The 20,565-nt window shown below is 46.1% G+C and overlaps 1 long non-coding RNA gene across 1 annotated transcript; it reads left to right on the forward strand.

Annotated features, from left to right (window-relative positions):
* Positions 1 to 1,289: 1,289 nt before the first annotated feature.
* On the forward strand, positions 1,290 to 19,844 carry LOC143822138 (uncharacterized). The gene is made up of 3 exons (XR_013226058.1): positions 1,290 to 1,466; positions 1,660 to 1,746; positions 19,647 to 19,844. It is a non-coding gene; the product is annotated as an uncharacterized LOC143822138 (long non-coding RNA).
* Positions 19,845 to 20,565: the final 721 nt, after the last annotated feature.

The following is a 20,565-nucleotide window of genomic DNA, read 5'->3' on the forward strand; positions in this document are numbered from 1 at the left end:
CTACAATTACCATGAGCCCCTGCCAGCGAATGCTTCCCTGGTGATCTCCCATTCGAGTGCTAACCGGGGCCAATATGGCTTAATTTCCGGAAGCTGACAAGATCAGGCTATCATCTGACTTCTACTGTTCTCATAAGACTTCAGTGCCTCATAATGAATATGGCTAAGACATTATGTTGGCTGCAGAATCTGGGTGTTTCTCTTCCTAGAATGTAGATATTTGGTATCGGAACTGAGCAAAACTGGACTCCAGTGGCATCTTTAAGACCAACTAAGTTTTATTCAAGGTATAAGCTTGCATGTGCACAGGGCACTTTGTTAGGCAATGAAATGGAAATCACAAAATCACATACAAGCAGATCATGGATCATGAAGAGGTTCACCTTACAGAAACAACAAGCTAAGTTTATCAATAAAGGAAATAAAATTGTCAAGATTAAAGTTTAATGGGCAGATGCCTTCCCAGTGGTGGAACCTGAGAGTCCATTCCACAATTGGGAATGCCCATGTCTATTAATCCTTAATTAATCCTTAATCTTGAAAAAGTTTATTTCCCTCATTATGTTTGTTCCCCCAGAATCGAACCCAAAAAATGATGACCTGATAAACTTAATGTGTTATTTCGGATATACCCTTGTATCTGGGAAACATCATGATGCTGTGTACTGATCCATGACCCACTCTCTCCTTATACATATGTGGTCTCATAACGCCCATTGCATTGTCTGACAGTGTGTGCTGGGCACACAAAAGCTTACAACTTAAATAAAACTGTGTTGGCCTTAAAGGTCCAACCAGACTCAGGCTTTGTCCTGTTGCTTCAGACCAACATGGCGTCCCACTCGAATGGCGTAGACCAGGGGTAGTCAAACTGCGGCCCTCCAGATGTCCATGGACTACAATTCCCAGGAGCCCCCTGCCAGCATTTGCTGGCAGGGGGCTCCTGGGAATTGTAGTCCATGGACATCTGGAGGGCCGCAGTCTGACTACCCCTGGCGTAGACACTGACACGCCCGACTTGCAGCTGTAATGAGGGATCACCTCCTGCCACTGTTTGACTCCTGCAGTATTGCTATCGAGGCCAAGAGTTTGGAAGAATGGTTTTCATTTCAGGCTCCCTCCCTTCTTCTACCCTACAAAAAAAGCAAGTGGTTTGTCCTTGCAGGTGAGAGAATGTGTGTGTCTGGGGGGAGGGGGAGATGCCAGAAAGATTCTGGTGCTCTACCCTGGGGGAAAAGGCAGTTCTGTTTGAAGAGGTCACCCCCGGCCTTTTTCTTCAGGTACACGGAGCGTCTGGTGGCCGATACAGAGCCGCCATTAGGCAAATGAGCCCGGCTGAGGGATACCGATAAGAGGGAAGGAAAGGACGCCTCAGCCTTCCCGGAGAGCAGCTCTTTGAAGGAGTCACAAGATGCTGGAACTGCCGGCGGGAGATATGGAGGCCCTTGAAAATCAAGCAAGTGAAGGTCTGTTACTTAATACTGTCCAGCTTAATTTCCTCCCATATATCGAGGAGAATGTTAAGGAGGGTATGTGTGTGTTTGGAAAGCAATAAGCTCTCTCAGCAGGATGCAAGTACACAAGCAGAACTTGGCTGCTTACAGAAGGAACAAAGTTTCCCAGAGGCTGGACAACTTTCTCTTTTTCTTCCTCTTGTAGTGCTTCACCCGTTGCTGCCACCAGCCCAGCCTCTCCTGTCTGGGTTAGGAAAACGGCGTCCATCTTGAGCTTCCTTCCAGTCCACAGGTAACGTCATTATAGTTCACTGAATTGACAAATATACTGCTGCTACGAGGAACATTACCTTATAACAGCTAGATCAGACCACAACGTTTAACGTACTGTCTCCTAGAGTGGCCAGCCAGATGCCTCCAGGAAGCCCACAAGTAAGGAAAATTCAAGAGCCCTTCAAATAAATGGTGTTTCTTTCTTTCTGAATATATGGAGGTATCAGGGATGATGGTTTCATTTTGCTGTCAGGGTCAGTGATTGTTGATGCAGCTGTCCTCCCTCCATGAATTTACCTACTTCATCTAAGCCAGTAGCCATTATGATATTATGTTGTGAATGCCAAACATTAGCAGTATACCATCCAATGAATGATTTCCTTTTGCTTGTGCTAAATTTGTTCCGGATTTCCAACGTTACAGGGATATTATCTGAGCTTTTATTCCCTGTGTGATAATGCAGAGATGTGTGGACTATACCTAAATTGAGCTAAGGAAACCTTCTTTTTACTACAAGGTTGGATGGTTTCCTTTCCCAGCATTTCGTTTTCCTCCAATCTCCTCCCCCCTCCAAATTTGCAAATGCTAAGATATTATATACGTAGGTACCTTAGCAAATTACAGCTGTATCCCTGAGTATGTCTGTGATTATCGTTTGACTAAAACGAAGTTATTTACACCCTCCGTTTTCATAAACAGTACAATTTTGCGTGCTGTAACGTGTAATCCATCTCAGATACTGGTAGGAAGCAAAGCTCCATTTTGATAAAGAAAGCAAGCATTGTTCTCATTTCCTTTAAAAACACGCACCCACATTTCTGTGAAAAAATGAAAAGGTATTCAACAAAATGTTCATGACTTCAGATTGTTCACCACCTAAATTCAAATCCCAAACTGGCCATAAAATCCATTGGGCATCTTTGGTGAAGGCAGAGATTCAATTGGAACAAAGTGCAGACTGAATGTTCCTTCCTACAAGGCTCTGCACACAGAAAACGAGCAAGTCAGGAAGCACTGAGGCTCAGCCCTTGACATGCTAGTTTTCTATGGGAGAGTCCACAGTCACACTTGCAGTCTGATGCAGGAGACCAAATGCTAATGGGCTTTCTCATGGTCTCTCAGCCTGGCCGATCACATCAGATCAAATGAGATAACTGCATACAGATCCTTGGAGGAGAGCCGAAGTGGAAAGGCGATAAGTTAATGTCTCCCCCTCTCATTGGTCTGTCCGCGCACTGCTTTGCATGTTATTAGCACTTTGCTTCCCACCTCCAAGCATGCCATTTAGGGACCTTTGGTGTAGCATAATTCTGAGGAACTCACAGCTGACAACTGACAGCAGCAGAGTGTTCCAAGGACAGAAGAGATGGGTTGAACTGGACGTGTCACCGTAAGTGATGTAACCACCTGCATTAACAGGCAGGTTTGAGAAGGACCGGGGGTGGACAAGAGGCAGATTAAGGTGGGAACAGGCATTCAGGCTCTACCCCCTCCCAGGCACAGAAACCACAAAAGACCTCATAGAATCATAGAGTTGGGAGGGACCTCCTGGATCATCTAGTCCAACCGCCTGCACTAGGCAGGACACTCACATCCCTATCGCTCATCTACTGTAACCTGCCATCCCCTTGAATCTTCGCAGAATCAGCCTCTTCATCAGATGGCTATTTCGATGGAATTTCTTTTGCATTAATTTCATCCCATTGGAGCTGGTCTGTCCCTCCGGGGCAAGAGAGAACAACTCTGCTCCATCCTCTTTTAAATACTTGAAGATGGTTATCAGATCCCCTCTCAGTCGCCTCCTCTCCAGGCTAAACAGACCAAGCTCCCCCAACCTTTCCTCATATGTCTTGGTCTCACCCTGAATCTGTTGCCCATTGGCTACTTTGGATTTGGGGAGAAGAAGGAAAAGTTCTCTTTGTCAACTCTAGCCACTCCCCCTGTCCAATTTAGACCTGTTCCTTCCCCTTAGTGATCTCTTTTCTAAACTAAAAAGTTCCAGACCAATCGAATCTACAAAGGCCATTCAGAAGCCTTGCTGTGCAAAAACCCTACTGGGCCCTGCCCACATTCATAAAACACTTGGTGCTCACCAGGAAAAGTGTCAGTGGATACTATGGTGTCCACGGCCACCATGTTGGGTATCCATGTCATCGAGGTATGGGCAAATGCTAGCATATTGCCCCTACATGGTGATCCAGAAGTAATTTCGCCTTATTGCTGGTGATGGTGCCCCCCCCCCCCGCATCTCCTTTTCCTTGGTTTATGAAGCGGCAGTGGTGGAAGGGGTTGCCTGCAGAAAGACTCCCACATTTGGAATATGCAGGATCTATAGTGTGCAGAATTCAACAGCATATAAAGAATATCCTACAGGGAGCGTTGGAGGAGATATGTAGCTATCCTGTTTAGATTAGGAACTTCCCGATGCTTTTAAAAAAATAATCCTCTCTGTTTCCTGACTGGCTCACTGGATACTTCCTCCCAGCTTGATAGAATAAATGCTCAATGGAACAGCTAAACAGTTAGTTAGATCTCTCTCTCTTTCTCCTCCATTTATAAAGAGTTTGTTTATCTTCAAAATGAAGCTATTTTATTCTTTTCATCAGCTTTTCCTCCTAGCATATTTAATCTCTGTCAACACCCACAGTTCTAAGAGATTTGGCAGCCTGAAGCCTTGGACTGGGAACACATCCAAGTTGACCCAAAAAGAGACAGGACCCAATAAAGGCTTACTCCTTACTCCTTACTCTAAGTAGTATAAAGAACATTGAGTGATCAGCCTTGTCAGAAACAGCTGACAGTTCCAAAGCAAAGATGGATTGCTTTTATCAAGCAATAAACAGAGATTGCCCACCTGTACAACTAGAGCTGTCTTGGTTCCCAAACGAAACCTGACACCAAACAAAAAAGGGACCAAAAGAAGAGTTTTCATCCAGGAATATCTTCACCAACATTCCTCATATCACGATCCCACAGAGTTGGAAACAGGACTAGATCTGGCGACATTCCTATCATCTAAGGAAGATTGTAAGAGGTCAGACCAGTGGTCCATCTAACCCAGCTTGCCCTTTCACACATCGACCAACCTGCTGCTTTGGAGGGTCAACAGTGGACTTCCCCTGATGTTGCCTTCTAGCTCTGGTATTCTGTTGGAGCAGACTGATATCTGCTTCTTTCAAAGGTTTCAGAAAGCCCCTGGCAATCCCTGGAGCATTTATGAGTAGGACATGGAGAGCAGGGACGGTGCATTGGAGAGAATTTTGAGTTACTTCAGATGACTCTCATTAGCTGAAGTGGACAGGATGCTAACAGCAACGAAGCCAACCACTTGCCCATTAGACCCATTGTGGCTCCTAAAAACAATGGCCATAAGAATAGGGGCCCCTCGCTGAGAAATAACCTCTCTCTGTCAATGGGAGAATTCTCAGAAGGACTAAAAGAGGCAGTGGTGTACCCATTACTGACAAAACCATCTCTGGACACACAGGAGCCTGACAACTATTGCCCTGTCTTGCACTTAGCGTTTCTGAGAAAGTTGGTTAAAATGGCTGCTGAGGACCAAATATCAGAATTCCTGGAGGAAACTTCAGCCCTTGACCTATTTCATTTGGGCTTCCAGTCTGCCCATGGGGTAGAGACAGCACTAGTTGCCCTGATGGATGTCTCCCGCCACCAGGTGGACCGAGGCAGGTCAGCACTGCTTGTAGTATTAGATATGTCATCAGGGTTTGGCATTGTTGATAATGAGCAATTAGCTCACCACCTTGCCGATGCCAGGGTATGGGGGACAGCCCTCAAAGGGCTGATCTCCTTCTTCCAGGGTTGTGGACAGGGGTAGCAATAGGAGAGAGAGTTTCTAGCCGTCATCAGCTCACATGTGAAGTCCCAAAGGGAGCAGTCCTCTCTCCTATCTTATTTAACATCTTCATGCATCCTCTTGCTTAACTGGTGCGGAGGTTTGGGCTGGGTTGCCACCAATATGCAGATGACACCCAGCTCTTCCTCCTGATGGATGACCACCCTGATTCTCCTCCAGAATCCAGATGCCTGGAAGTGGTGATGAGGTGGTTCAAACGGAGTTATCTGAAGCTCAACCCTTCAAAGACAGAGGCCCTATGGCTGGGTAGGAAGTGATCAAATGAGGAAGTCTGCCTACCCAACCAGGATGGAGTGAAGCCATTGGTAGGTCTCTCCACCAGAAACCTGGGTATGAAGCCTTTTACCACCTACTAGCACCCTACTTGGCCCTGGATGCAACAGTGACCTCTAAACTAGACTTCTGGAACTTGTCCTGTGCTGGCCTGCCCTTAACCATTGATCTGGAAAGTGCAGCTGGTTCAAAATGCTGTGGCCAGGATCCTCACAGGCACACCATGGAGATCCCACATCTGGTCTGTACTTCGACAACTCTGCTGGCTCCCGGTTGAATTCCAGATCAGGCTTAAGGTTTTGGTAATCATCTTCAAGGTCATACACGGTCTGGGCCCAGTGTACCTGAGAGACCATCTCCCTGCCTTTACCCCCCAAAGAGCCCTACACTTTGCCACCGACAACTGACTAGTGAGCCCTGGCCCCAAAGAAGCACGCCGGACCTCAACTAGGGCCAGAGCCTTCTTGGTCCTGTCCCACACCTGGTGGAATAAGCTCCCCAAGGAGATGAGGCCCCTTTCTGATCTACCATAATTCTGAAAGGCATGTAAAAGGGAGCTCCTCCACCAGACATTTGGTTGAGGCTGGACGACACATCTGTTGGTCCCCCAAACACCTCCTCCATGATCTGAGCCATGCTGATCTCTCATGGGTTCCTGTTAAAAGCTGGGTGTTGTTGTCACACTGTGATTCTGTTATAGTATCTTGTTATAATTTGTTATGTTCAATTTTGGAGCCACTGTCACTAGATTTCTATGTATGTTCATGATGTTTTATGTAAACCGCCCTCAGCCTTATAGGAGGGCAGTATAGAAATTCAATAAATAAATAAAATAAACCCGGTTCTCTAGATTAGAACTCTGTTGTTCCCACCTTCCTCACAGTTTCTGTTGTGGGGAGAGGCATGGGAAGGTGTTTGCAAGCTGCTTTAGGACTTCTTCGGGTAGTGAAAAGCAGGGCATAAATACAGCAGCTCTTCATCATCATCATCATCTTCTTCTTCTTCATCATCATCTTTGTCTTCCTCTTCTTCACATGGACCGTTTATGCACTGGAGGATTCATGCCAGGCTGCAGGCTGGAGATTTAGTCATGGCAGGTTGCCCCACCTCTTCCTGCACCTACACGGGGGAGCATTTGACCTGGTGCGCCTCATCCACCTCTAATTTGTGCTCCTGCACGGGAGGTGGGGCAGTAAAGTTCCCAGTGCGTAAACAGTCATGTTCTGCTCATGTTCTGCTCCCACAAAGACTGTCTTGCCCTTCCCTCCTCCCCTTCTCTGGCAGCAACTGTCATGCAGTGATTCAGTTTCTTTGCCTCCCCTCCCCTCCTTCCTCCTTCTGGTCCCATTTTGGGAATGACGTTTCCTAGCAGGGAAGAAGAGTGTGCTTGAAGAGCAGCTCTCGCCCCGCTCTGATAGATCACTGCCATAGTGGGCTCGACAAAACAGCACAATTCATTTGGGGGCCAGCCAACCATAAATTTATTTGCTTGTTAATGGCAGCTTCCCGAGTTGGAGTTCTTTTCCTAACTAGGAGCATCAAAATGTCAATCTGTCCTCAGGGGTGTATCAAACTCCTGAACGGAACTCCGTAACGAGATTAAAGTCATGGCTTCTCCGCAGGGCGGCCATTGTCTCTCGCTAGTGCTTCCTATCCTTTACTCTCTCTGTCTCTTGCACACACCCACACAGACACACACACACTTAGGGTTGCCAGCTCTGGGTTGGGAAATACCTGGAGACTTTGGGGGTGGAGCCGGGAGTGGGCAGGATTAGGGATGGGGAGGGACCTCAGTGGAGTACAATACTATGGAGTCCCCCCTCCAAAGCAGCCCCTTTCTCCATGGGAGCTGATCTCTGTTGCCTGGAGATGAGCTGTAAAACCAAGGTTCTACCTGGGGACTGGCATCCCTACACACAGAGACACACAAAACCTCTTGCCCTGTTTCTGTTCTCTCCAACTGTTGGTTTGCACAACACATTTTGTACCCTGATGCCATTTGTGTGCCACTTTCCAACAAACTCTCACAGGGAAGCTGGTAAAACAATGAAGAGCTTCCAAAAAGGCTAAGAGTTTAGGCTCAGTGGAAATTTATTTATCCTGCGGCATGTGCAGTGCAGCCAGGAGATCTGAGGATTGTCTGGAAGGCAGGCAAGGGATGTTCAGGGATGGTTTGTCTTTTCCTGCCTCCATGTCATGACCCAGAGTGTTACCACCTAAAGCCCTGGAGATCTCCCATCTAACTACTTGCCAGTCAGCACTGATTAGGTGCTAAGATCCAGTCCGAGATCGTAGCTTCCAAAATCCTTGGAGGTCTCCTAGCCAAAGACTAGCCAGGGTTAGCCCGGATTAGTTTCCCATAACTATTCCAAGAGTTTAGCTTCCAAATTCCTTGGAGGACTCCCATCTAAAGACTAGCCAGGTTTGGCCTTGCTTAGCTTCCAAGATCTAATGGAATCAGGTTTGCCTGGGCTACCCAGGTCAGAACATCAGTGGAATAAGAACACTCTTCCAGGCCAGAGTTAGTTTCAGGCAGGGGGTTTGTGTTTGGTTGCTTCCTGCCCTCCCTCTGAGGGTATCTCCTTGATGGTGGAACATTCATTTAGGGATGGGAGCTGCTATTTGGTGGGTTTGGGCTTGGGGGTGGGAGGGAGGGGAATCATGGGCGCCGATGCATCTTCTGACTGGAGAGCCACCAAAACTCATAGGAGACCATACCAGGCAAGATGCTTCCTTCATCTGTTTTGACCCAAATTCCTCTCTTACAATGTCACTGTATATGCGGGAATGTAATAGCTGAAGATCTTTGGCAGTATCTATTGGACTGCTCACTTTACACAGTTTCTGGGATGAAATTTCTAAATAAACTGATTTCAGGGGCATTGACTTTCAAAATGACAGTTGGGGCTTAATGCTCGGACATGTTAGGTTGGCTTATGACAAACGCCATAGCTTTTATTAACCCTAACACTCAGCAGTGTTGGCCTGGCAGGGGATTGGGAGCCCCCCCTCCCACACAGTCCCCAACCTACAGTGGCTTCCTTTCAACCTGCACCGGTTCTCAGCCAGGAATGCGGGTTCCTTCTGCTGCTGTAGCTCCTAACCAGAGAAGTATTTTAGCTGCGATGCCAGAGGGGGCACAAACCTCCTCTAGTCCCATCCCTGGCCACCTGGCCCTGTGAGCTCCATATCTCCCCCTCCAGGTCGGCCCACTCAAAGCCCGCCACCTCTTTAATGAGGTTCCTTAATTGGGGAGTTTGCCTCGCAGGACAAGCTCCCCTGCAAACAGGCTCTGTCCCCCACCAACCCACCAGCTGTGATGAAATATATAACAATTGCACCTACTAACCAATAACATAAAACATAATCCCCACTGTGGCGTAATACAACCAGCCAACTACTGCTATGCCTTCTCCTGTGGGAGGGAGGGTGGGAAACTGCTTGAGCACTGCCCCAGCAAAGAGACTGGGCCAAGCACATGGTGCCTTAAGAGTGCCACTGCTCCCACTGGCCCAGTCAATCCCAGGGCACTGTGATCGCTGTGCATGGACCCTGGGTTCCCCTGACTGTGTTTTCCCCTTCCCCACTCCCCTGCTGCATCAATGGCAGCCGTGGGTAAGTCCTCACCTCTATTTATCTTCAGCTCATGACAAATTAAGATATTTGCTCTCGGTCACGCATCTGCATGTGACACAAAGGGTTGCTACCTTTGCACTGGCTGCAAAAACGATGCCGTGGCCTTTTTAAACAGCTGACACGCAGCATGTATGACTAAAGTAAGTTTTATTCTGTTTCAGCTGATAATCATACTATTTTAAATCCTAACCTTACGATTGCCTTGAACTTATTTCTCATGATGGCCTATGGTAGGCTTTCACAGCCAGGGTCATCAAAAAACGTGGGGTTTCTTGATGACCCTGGAAGGGTTTCCTGAATGGATGGGAGTTAATTATTTAAAATAGATTTTTTAAAATCTGTTAAACATTTATCATATGATATAACCATATATGGTCATGTCGACTCATTTCTCCCCCTCCCACAATGGCCAATGATGGCCCTGGAGGGTGTGGAAAAGGGTGGGCGTGTCCACGCCTTGGGTGGGTGTGTCCACAGCTCTGCTTCCCAACCATATTCTGCTCCATTGTGCCTCTTCTGAGGTTTCTCGAAGCCTGAAGAATATTTCAGGGGTTTCTCAACAGTAAAAAAGTTGAGAAAGGCTGGCCTATGGTGTAGTACAATAAAGTTTCCTGGTACTGATATTGGGCAAGGCAGCCCCAGCTTGGTAGAAAACAGCTGTGTATAATTTTCAAAGTAGCTGTATGCGTATTAACTTCTGGGACGGGGGGGGGGGGGAGGCAGGGAATGGGACTTTCTTATCTGCCTTGATTTCTGCCCGCTCTGCTTTCTTTTTTCACCTTCCTTTTATTAATTTGTAGTCACCTGGTTCAGCAAACAAGGCAGTGCCAGTGATTAATGGCTCCTGAAATATTATTGAGTCTGAAAGGCTGTTTGTTTGGAGTTTGTATGGAGAGAGGCTAGAAAGGAAGATATATATATATATATATATATATATATATATATATATATATATATATATATATATATATATATATATATATATATATATATATATATATATATATATATATATATATATATATATATATATATATATATATATATATATATATATATATATATATATATATATATATATATATATATATATATATATATATATATATATATATATATATATATATATATATATATATATATATATATATATGTTCCCCCACCCTGGCAGTCATTTCACAACATAATTGCACGAAGCAGATAATGAGCACTCAGGCAAGAGAGGTGTGCATAACCGGAGCAGGGCTTGGAGGCGGCAAGACAAAAAAAGCTCACGTCAATCGATCTGTTGATCGGAGCTTTGTTCGTATTGTGTGCAGGCAAAAGCAAACTGGGACTAGTGTGTGTGTGTGTGTGTGTCCCACTTCCTTTCATTCTTCCCTCTCTCACACCTCTTTGGCTGGTCTGCCTCCAGTTCCGCCTCCCCTCCTCTCAACTTGAAAAAGATAGCTTTGAGCAGCGCGGTCTGGAAGGGCACACGGTAGATCCCTGGCTTTCCATGCAGAACATCCCCCGTTCAGTTCCTGGTTTCTCCAGCAAAATGAGAGCTTCTATCCTGAGAGCCAGTTTGGTGTAGTGGTTAGGAATGCAGACTTCTAATCTGGCATGCCAGGTTCGATTCTGCGCTCCCCCACATGGCTCTCTCAGTCTCACCCACCTCACAGGGTATCTGTTGTGGGGAGAGGAATAGGAAGGTGACTGTAAGCCGCTTTGAGCCTCCTTTGGGTAGGGAAAAGCGGCATATAAGAACCAACTCTTCTTCTTCTTCTTCTTCTTCTTCTTCTTCTTCTTCTTCTTCTTCTTCTTCTTCTTCTTCTTCTTCTTCTTCTTCTTCTTCTTCTTCTTCTTCTTCTTCTTCCTGTTGGAGCGCCATTGCTAGGCAGAAGAGACCATAGCAAGCTGGGTGGATGAATGGGTCGATCACAGTACAAGTCAGTTTCGTATGAGGAGGTGTGGCTTCTCGGCGTGGGAAGCAGGCTCAGATTCAGGTCCATCCCCACAATGTCCCAGCCCCAGTTGTTTCTGTATTAATGTTAATGTCTTGGCCATTGCTAGAATTAGAATATGTAAATCCAGAAAAAACATAGTTACAGTTGTGTGCACTCATACTACATTCCTGTGCAGGGAAGTAGTATGTAAGAGTAGTGGATTATCCAGGGCGCATTCACAAATCGTGAAAAGTGTCTGAATTACACTAGATTTTATAGCACATGCAGTTTTAGGCTGTTGACATGCAAAAACAAACAAGCCCAATACCCCCAAACAAATAAACAAAACCCATTCCTTTGGCCATGCTTAGGAGAGTTTACAATCTCTGTTTGAGACCCAGCTTGGTGCGCTGGTTAAGTCCGGCAATCACTAAGCTGGAGAACCAGGCTTGATTCCCCACTCCTCCCCCACAGGCAGCCAGCTGGATGACCTTGGGCCAGTCACAGTTCTCCCAGGTTCTCTCTCAGCCCCACCTACCTTACAGGGTGTCTGTTGTGGGGAGAGGAAGAGAGTCGATTGTCAGTCACCTTGAGAGTCCTTCAGGGGGTAAAAAGGGGAGTACAAAAAACCAGCTCTTCCACTAAAGGGAAAGCATTGTACAAAGATGGTAGCCCCTCCCCTGCTTTGCTATTTCCATCACCTTTCTGGCCTTTTGCCCTTATCTGTAAAGCCTCCAGAGGCCAAGAGTTCCATAACTTAGACAGCTCCATTCCTTATGGTCTTCAGCTCTAGAGAGCCAGTTTGGAATAGTGGTTAGGAGAGCAGACTTCTAATCTGGCATGCCAAGTTCGATTCTGCACTCCCTCACATGCAGCCAGCTGGGTGACCTTGGGCTCACCACAGCACTGATAAAACTGTTCTGACCGAGCAGTGATATCAGGGCTCTCTCAGCCTCACCCACCTCACAGGGTGTCTGTTGTGGGGAGAGGAATGGGAAGGCGACTGTAAGCCGCTTTGAGCCTCCTTCGACATATAAGAACCAACTCTTCTTCTCCTCTTCTTCTATACACTGATTGTGACAGGAGCAGTTTAGACAACTCCACACTTTGGGAACAGTCTTAATGTGCTTGCTCCTTGTCCATAATGGACAGGAGCACCATATTTTGGTTAGAATTGCTACAGCCTAGATGTCACCTAGAAATCTCCTGCTATTACCTTTGATCATTTGGAGAAAATGGCACCTTTCGAGGCAAGACTCCCTAGCATTACACCCTATTGATGTCCCTTGCCTTGCCAAACCCCTCCCTCCCCAAGCCCCACCCCCAAATTTCCTGGTATTTCCCACTTCAGAGCTGGGAACCCTTATTTTATAAGCCCAAGATCTCCTGGTGGAACAATGTTAAAATCCGATCTATGTGACAAGTAGGAGGCATGGATTCTGGTCATATCCATAATAGCCTCACACCTCTACTAATAGTTTTCATTTATTGACATACTTGTTCTGGCTTTTGCATGGACTTCAAGCAATGTTACCACTCTACTCTGCCCTGGTAAGACCTCACTTGGAGTACTGTGTTCAGTTTTGGGCACCACGACTGAAGAAATATGTAGACAAACTGGAGTGTGTTCAGAGGAGGGCGACAAGAATGGTGAGGGGTTTGGAGACCGAGACGTATAAAGAAAGGTTGGGGGAGCTTGGTCTGTTTAGCCTGGAGAGGAGGTGACTGAGAGGGGATCTGATAACCATCTTCAAGTATTTAAAAGGCTGCCATATAGAGGATGGAGCAGAGTTGTTCTTTCTTGCCCCGGAGGGATGGACCAGAACCAATGGGATGAAATTAATTCAATAGGATTTTTTGTTAAATACCCAGAAAAAGTTCCTGACAGAGTGGTTCCTCACTGGAACAGGCTTTCTTGGGAGCTGGTGGGTTCCCCTTCTTTGGAAGTTTTTAAGCAGAGGCTAGATAATCATCTGACAGCAATGCTGATTTTATGAACAGGCAGATTGTGAGTAGGTGGGAAGGATGGATTTTGTCAGTGTTTGTCTCATGGGGTACTTCCTTGCATACTCAGGGAATTGCTGATTACCACTGTGGGATGGTAGGTGAATTTCCTCCAGGCAAGGATGGATTCTGGATATTTTTGGTGGTGGTGGTGGTGGGGGGGACACTTGGGCATGAAATTGGGGTTACTGTGCATGGGCAGGTAGTTGTGAGTTCCAGCACTGAGTTCCTGAAGGTCCCTTCCAACTCTATGATTCTACGAATCTTCAAAGCCTATAAAAACCACAGAAGACTTAAAAATACAAATACTCCAACCAGCAAATATAAATCAGCAGTGGAGCATACAACGAAGCTAGATCTGAGTATTTTCAAGGGCTTTCCCCACAAGCGGCATTGGTGTGGTGGTATGTTTGGTAAGGCCCCAAATGTACATGTAGTAGAAGGAATAAATACCAAGCAGCCTTTGTGCAGTTGTATCCAAAATTCTTCTCATCTACATTCCTACCTGGACTCTGAAGTTCTAAATTATTCTGTCTTCTTTCAGAATTGGAAGGTAGAAGAGGATTTCTCTGGTGTTCCATTGTTTTTATTTCAAATTTTTGTGCAGTACATGTACAAATTTTTACCACCTCCATTAGTTTTGGTTCATTTGGATTTTCTTCCCTTCCAGAGCCTTAAAGGAGGACAGTATATAAATAAATAACTAACTAAATGAATGAATGAATGAATGATACACGTATCTGCAAAATCTTTACATACAACACATTGAAATTCATTTCTCCATACTTTTCTCCAAAGCACAAATGAATCTAGATTTCAGTAAAGCACCACACATAAAATAATCTGAATGCGTCCGTACAAGGACACATCTATTTCTTTGCAGTGTTTTATGAATTCCATTATGTATGCCATCATGTATACATAAGCAGCTAAGATTCCCCCAAAATTAAAGATGCAGATGAATGAAAAGGACTAAAAGCTGTGGCAAATCAGACATGCTTTAAAGTCAAAATGAATTTTATAAATTACTTGAGATAAACCAGAAATAAAATAGAGTGACAATCAGTGACTGTTTATGTAGTGGGAACTTCACTGCCCCAGCTCTCCTGCAGGAGCACAAATCGGGGGGTGGATGAGGTGTACCAGGCCAAATGCTCCCCCGTGTGGGTGCAGGAAGAGGTGGGGCAACCTGCCACGACTAAAACTCCAGCCTGCAGCCTGGTATGAAACCTCCAGTGCATAAACGGTCCATGTGAGGAGAAATTGGGGGATGATAAAGGGACAGAACTAAGGAAATCAGCTCAGCCCTAGGAACAGAAGTTGTTTAACAGGAATTGAGAAATGGTGCATTTCCCCACAGATATTGTAATGTTAATTAACCACTGCTCAGGGTTAAGCTGTGGAAAAAGGACCCGAGAATCTCCAAGGGATGCTTCATGACAGGTAAACTATTCATGAGCTTTTCAATCTGGCTAGGAAAATCAGTTTAGCAACTTTCCCTCCCTCCCCTGCCTAGAGCCTCCTTGGGAAAACAGATGCCGTCTTCCAGGCAAAGTTCTCCCAGAGTAAATAAATTTCAACGTAACTCTAAGTCATCTTTTTAGTTGCTTATAAAAACACCAGAACGAATGCCTCCTGCCTAATTGCTGCAATGGGCCCCAAACAACCATTTCTATTTGCGATTTCATATTTCAATAAACTTTTATTTATTTCCATTTAGGAGAGAATCTTCCCGCTCATGAAAGTAAAAGGGTAATTTGCCGCGGTTTTATTTTCTGCGTGCATGGCAGAAATTAAAAACCGCTTCCCCTGCTTGAGCTGACATTGGAAAAGAGGCTAGGCGTGCTGGAGGCCTCGGCTGCCAAACTGGCAAGCAGCGCTGGCATTTTCCAAGCCCGTTCCAAGACTAGAATGGCCCAGAAGAGTCCTTCTCCTCCTTCCTCCGACTTCCTTGCATAGCATGAAAGTGCTGGAGTTCGTATCCCTGAGCTCAGACAAGATATCCGAGTCTGCCAAATTCCTCATGGCTCAGATTATCACCAGTTTGCCAGTTATGAACATCATCAGCAAATCTAGATAAAAGATAGGATTGTACGGAGGAGAAGAAAAAGGAGAGCTGGGTCTTTTTAGCCCACTTTTTTACTCCCCAAAGGAGTCTCGAACCTGCTACCAATTGCTTTCCCTTCCTCTCCCCACGACAGACATCTTGGGAGGTAGGTAAGGCTGAGAGAGCTCTGGGAGAACAGTGATTGGTCCAAGGTCACCCAAGAGGACTCTTGTGTCTTAGAATGCTTTACAATTGCCTTCCCTTTCTCTTCCTGCAACAAACATTTTGTCCTTCGCACCATCTTCTTCTGGATCCTTCAGACTGCAGATGCCAGAGCAGCCTTTCTCAATTTTCTTACTATTGTGGGGCTGAGAGAGCTCTGAGAGAACTGCATCTGACCCAAGGTCACTCAGTGAGGCTGAGAGAGCTCTGGGGCTGAGAGAGCTGAGAGGTGGGGCTGAGAAATGCTGTAGGGGCTGAGAGAGCCCTGAGAGAACTGCAACTGGCCCAAGGTCACATCGTTGGTTGCACGTGGAGGAGGAGTGGGTAATCAAACCTAGTTCTCCAGACTGGAGGCTGTCCTTCTTAACTGCAACACCAAGCTGGCTCTCTGTGAGTGCATTGAAGCTATTGTCCATGGGTAAAGAAGTTTTGTGGATCTTTGTTATTGGGTTTGGGTTGAGAGATGCGGGAGGCTGCAACCTTAAGGACACTTTCCTGTGAGCAAGTCTAATTGAATTACATAGAGCTTGCTGTTGAGTAGACCCATTCAGGGCCGCTTCCAGGGTATATTGCAAGTTCCTCCTAAAGTGATGAACGTGTTCAACCATTCCACCAGTATGAGCTCAGGCCAAGAGACCAGAGATTCTCCTCCAGCTCAAGAGAGTTCAAATGGATTGTGACAGTCTTGCTGACCATCATACTTCATCCTGCTGCTTATTGCTAGCATGCATATGTGAAAGGCTGAAGTACAATTTAAGAAGCACAACATTCTTCATGTTGCAGTGTATCACACAGTCCATAACGAACACAAAAGTGGATTCCCCATTTTTCCCATCAGCTGTGGACGGATTCATTCTATTTGAAGCACAGTTTTAGGCCTGTACCTAATATTTCTCAATGGAGTGGCATACTTTTGGGGGAAGACATTTATCCTATTTTAATGTCTTCCTGTACAGAAGTATTGTAAGAAATCCTTGATTCACTGATGAAATTGTCAAGGACCATCCCTGCACTCCAGTGAATCTGTGCAGGCTTTGCATCTATATGGGCACTTGGTGTAGTGGTTAGGATTGCAGACTTCTAATCTGGCAAGCCAGGTTTGAGTCCCCTCATCCCCATGAGTCTTTTGAACAGACCTCCCCAAACCTGAGAGCCAAAGGCCACATATATATAATATAATTTAAAGAAGGACAACCACTGAGGAAAACAAAATTGAAAACGGTGTAATCTAGAGGCCGTTCTGGTTGTGCTTATACACATAAATATATAAGAAGAGATAAGAAACGTTTATTTGTATTTATTGTGGAATTGTTTAATATAGCCCGGGATAGGTTCTGTTTTCTGTTACAATAATTTTGAACCGTCCCTTTCTTTTCGTGGTGCCTTCTATACATGCAGCCAGCTGGGTGACCTTGGGCTTGCCAAGCACTGATAAAGCTGTTCTGACAGAGAAGCAATATCAGGGCTCTCTCAGCCTCACCTTCCTCACAAGGTGTCTATTGTGGGGAGAGGAAAGGGAAGGCGATTGGAAGCCACTCTGAGACTCCTTCAGGTAGAGAAAAGCAGCATATAAAAACCAACTCTTCTTCTTCTTTCATACATGCAAAATAATGCCATTTCAATTCACTTTGGCAACTGTTTGCAAGTGGGTTTTCCCCATTCTGCACACATTGGATAATGCAGTTTCAATGTGCTTTTGCTGATGGATTTCCCAATGGCCCATTATGCACAGAGGGGAAGGTCTGTATTCGGGGTGGAATGGCGGTGGTTAAAATCACCAATTATGCATGCTGCAGGCAGCAACCGGGCACAGAGTCAAAATATGCCACTGAAAAAGCCGCATTAGCGAGATGCAGAAAAAAGTGGAGCTTCCCAGGACCAGGGTGCAACCAGAAGCGGCTCCAGAGTAGCCGCGTGCATAATCGGATACTCTGGGTTTTGCCGCCGTTGTGTTCCATCCCGTGCGTAAGTGGTTTCCTTCGCTTCTTCCTCCTCTGCCTGCTCTGTGCCGCCGTTTCAGTAGCCGTGCATAATAGGCCAATGTGAAACAGGAAAATTTCCTTCTAAAGTGCATTAAAACTGCTTATCCCATGTGTGCAGATTGGTCACAGTGCATTGAAAGCAGACCGCAAGGTGGTTATTTAGTGTGCATGAAAGCACCCTATGTTTGAGAAGAGGAATTTTGTCAGGTTCACAGACCCTTCTTTTCTCCACTGTCCTCTCTTGTTTGAGTTCAGAAACAGTTATGGGGGCAGATCCTGCCTGTGGGATTGCACGTGAGTTGCACAGGGTGGTATTGGCCAGAATCAAAGAGAAGGCAGATGTTCAAGTGCCTTTCCCAGCATTGGTTAAAGTGGTGTGTTGATGTTTAAAGCAAGAAAGCATAACTTGCAAATGGGTAATTGAAGAGCGTAAAGATTCCCGAGCGACAACAAAAGTACTTTAAAATGAATGTGCAATTTCAGCCTCCCTTTGACAAGTTCATCTGTCAGTCAGCATCATTTAAAAAGGCAAAACTACCTCCGCATTTGACTGGGTAGGCAGGCAGTTTGAAGGACCTGGTTTGGGAGCAAGGAGTGGAAATTCCACGGAGCCAGCCAAGAGAATTTGCAAAGACACCCACAGCGTTTCTGTTGCTGGGGCAAGTGGCTCTTACGAGCAAATGATTTTGTTTTTTCATCCAAGAAAAGCTTTAAGCAGGCATGAGAGTGATCAGGAAAGTGAGACGCCAGCTTTGCAAAACAGGCATGCTGTCTGCCCAGGAAAAGGAATTAAAAGCGTGACTTTCTAAAGAGCAGCTTGATCTTGCAGAAAATAAACACACAAAGCTTTGCAGTTTATGGCAACAAACACCCTTGCCCTTGACAAGTGGCACCAGTGCAGTAAGGGCCTTTTCCCCACAAGACCACCACACAACGTTGTGGCAGCATGTCAAGATTTGGAAGAACAGGAACAGCTCCCCGATGCATGCACTTCCCTGGCGAAAGGGACCCCCTCCCTCTTGTTTCCAGTAGTACCACATTCCCTTCAGCTAGCCTGGAGAAACACACTTCATTACCCCTTGGTGGTCAATACTGTCCTGCAGAAATGAAGCCACCTCTTAGGCAGCCTGGCGCACAGGAGCTTTTGTAGCACAATTCAAGGTGTGTGTTGGGTGAAGTCTTTCATTGGTTTCATTTTGAGAGACAGTATAGTATCGTGGTTAAGAGCAGTAGCAGCTAAGCTGGAGAACCAGGTTTGATTCCCCACTCCTCTGCAAGCAGTCAGCGGAGTGACCTTGGACCAGTCATAGTTCTTTCAGAACTGTCTTAGCCTCACCTACCTCACAGGGTGCCTGTTGTGGGTGGAGGAAGAAGAGGACATTGTAAGCAGCTTAGAGACTCATGAGGCCTCTTGGGTGATCTTAGGCCAGTCAGAGTTCTCACGGTCTCACCTGGAGAGCCAGTTTGGTGTAGTGGTTAGGAGTGCGGACTTCTAATCTGGCATGCCAGGTTCGATTCTGCACTCCCCCACATGCAACCAGCTGGGTGACCTTGGGCTCGCCATGGCACTGATAAAACTGTTCTGATCAAGCAGTGATATCAGGGCTCTCTCAGCCTCACCCACCCCACAGGGTGTCTGTTGTGGGGAGAGGAATGGGAAGGCGAATGTAAGCCGCTTTGAGCCTCCTTCTGGTAGGGAAAAGCGGCATATAAGAACCAACTTTTCTTCTTCTTCTTCTTCTTCTTCTTCTTCTTCTTCTTCTTCTTCTTCTTCTTCTTCTTCTTCTTCTTCTTCTTCTTCTTCTTCTTCTTCTTCTTCTCCCTCACCGGGTGTCTGCCTTGGGGAGGGAAAGGGTAGGGGATTGTAAGCTGCTCTGAAACACCTTCAGGTAGTAAAAAGCAGGGTACAAAAAAACAGCTCTTCTTTTTTATCATCTTTTCTTCTTGCAGAGCTCAGTCTTAAGAAAGGAACAGGGAGAACATCTTCATGAGAATGCCCACAGCTCCTCAATGCATGCATTTCCCTGGAGAAAGGGACACCCTCCTTCCTGTTTCCTGTCGTACCTTCCTTCTCCTCTTTGACCACATAAACCAGAGACTGCTGGGAGGCTGGGTAAGAATTTGAAAGTCAGAAGGTGAAACCATCTATCCATGGGATCTGCCCCATGGATCAACCAATGTAGTTCAGAACAGGCAGAATACCCTAGAAACCACCATGCAGGGTAATGATCTGTAGAGCTTGCAAGCCAACAAAAGAAACCAAAGTTCAGCTGACCAGGATCTCTAAGCTAGGAGTCCTCCCATCTTTTTAAGCCTGTGGGCACTTCTGGAATTCTGGCACAAGGTAGTGGGCACAACTATGGTTGCCACAGGAGCGGAAACCAGCCACAAAATGGTTGCCCTAGGAGGTGGAGCCAAGCACAACATGGTTGTCCCAGGAAGTGGACCCAAGCACAAAATGGTTGGGACAGGAGGTGGCACCAACTTTAAATGAAGTTACCCTAATATTAACTCTTCAGTAGGTCTGGCAGAATCTCTGCTTAATGCTTCTAATATATACAGTCAATAAAGGTAAAGGTAAAGGTATCCCCTGTGCAAGCACCGAGTCATGTCTGACCCTTGGGGTGACGCCCTCCAGCGTTTTCTTGGCAGACTCAATACGGGGTGGTTTGCCAGTGCCTTCCCCAGTCATGACCGTTTACCCCCCAGCAAGCTGGGTACTCATTTTACTGACCTCGGAAGGATGGAAGGCTGAGTCAACCTTGAGCCGGCTGCTGGGATCGAACTCCCAGCCTCATGGTCAAAGCTTTCAGACGGCTGCCTTACCACTCTGCGCCACAAGAGGCTCTTCTATACAGTCAATAAAATA

This window comes from Paroedura picta, chromosome 12 (assembly GCF_049243985.1).
Source record: "Paroedura picta isolate Pp20150507F chromosome 12, Ppicta_v3.0, whole genome shotgun sequence".
In the NCBI taxonomy this organism is placed as follows: Eukaryota; Metazoa; Chordata; class Lepidosauria; order Squamata; family Gekkonidae; genus Paroedura; species Paroedura picta.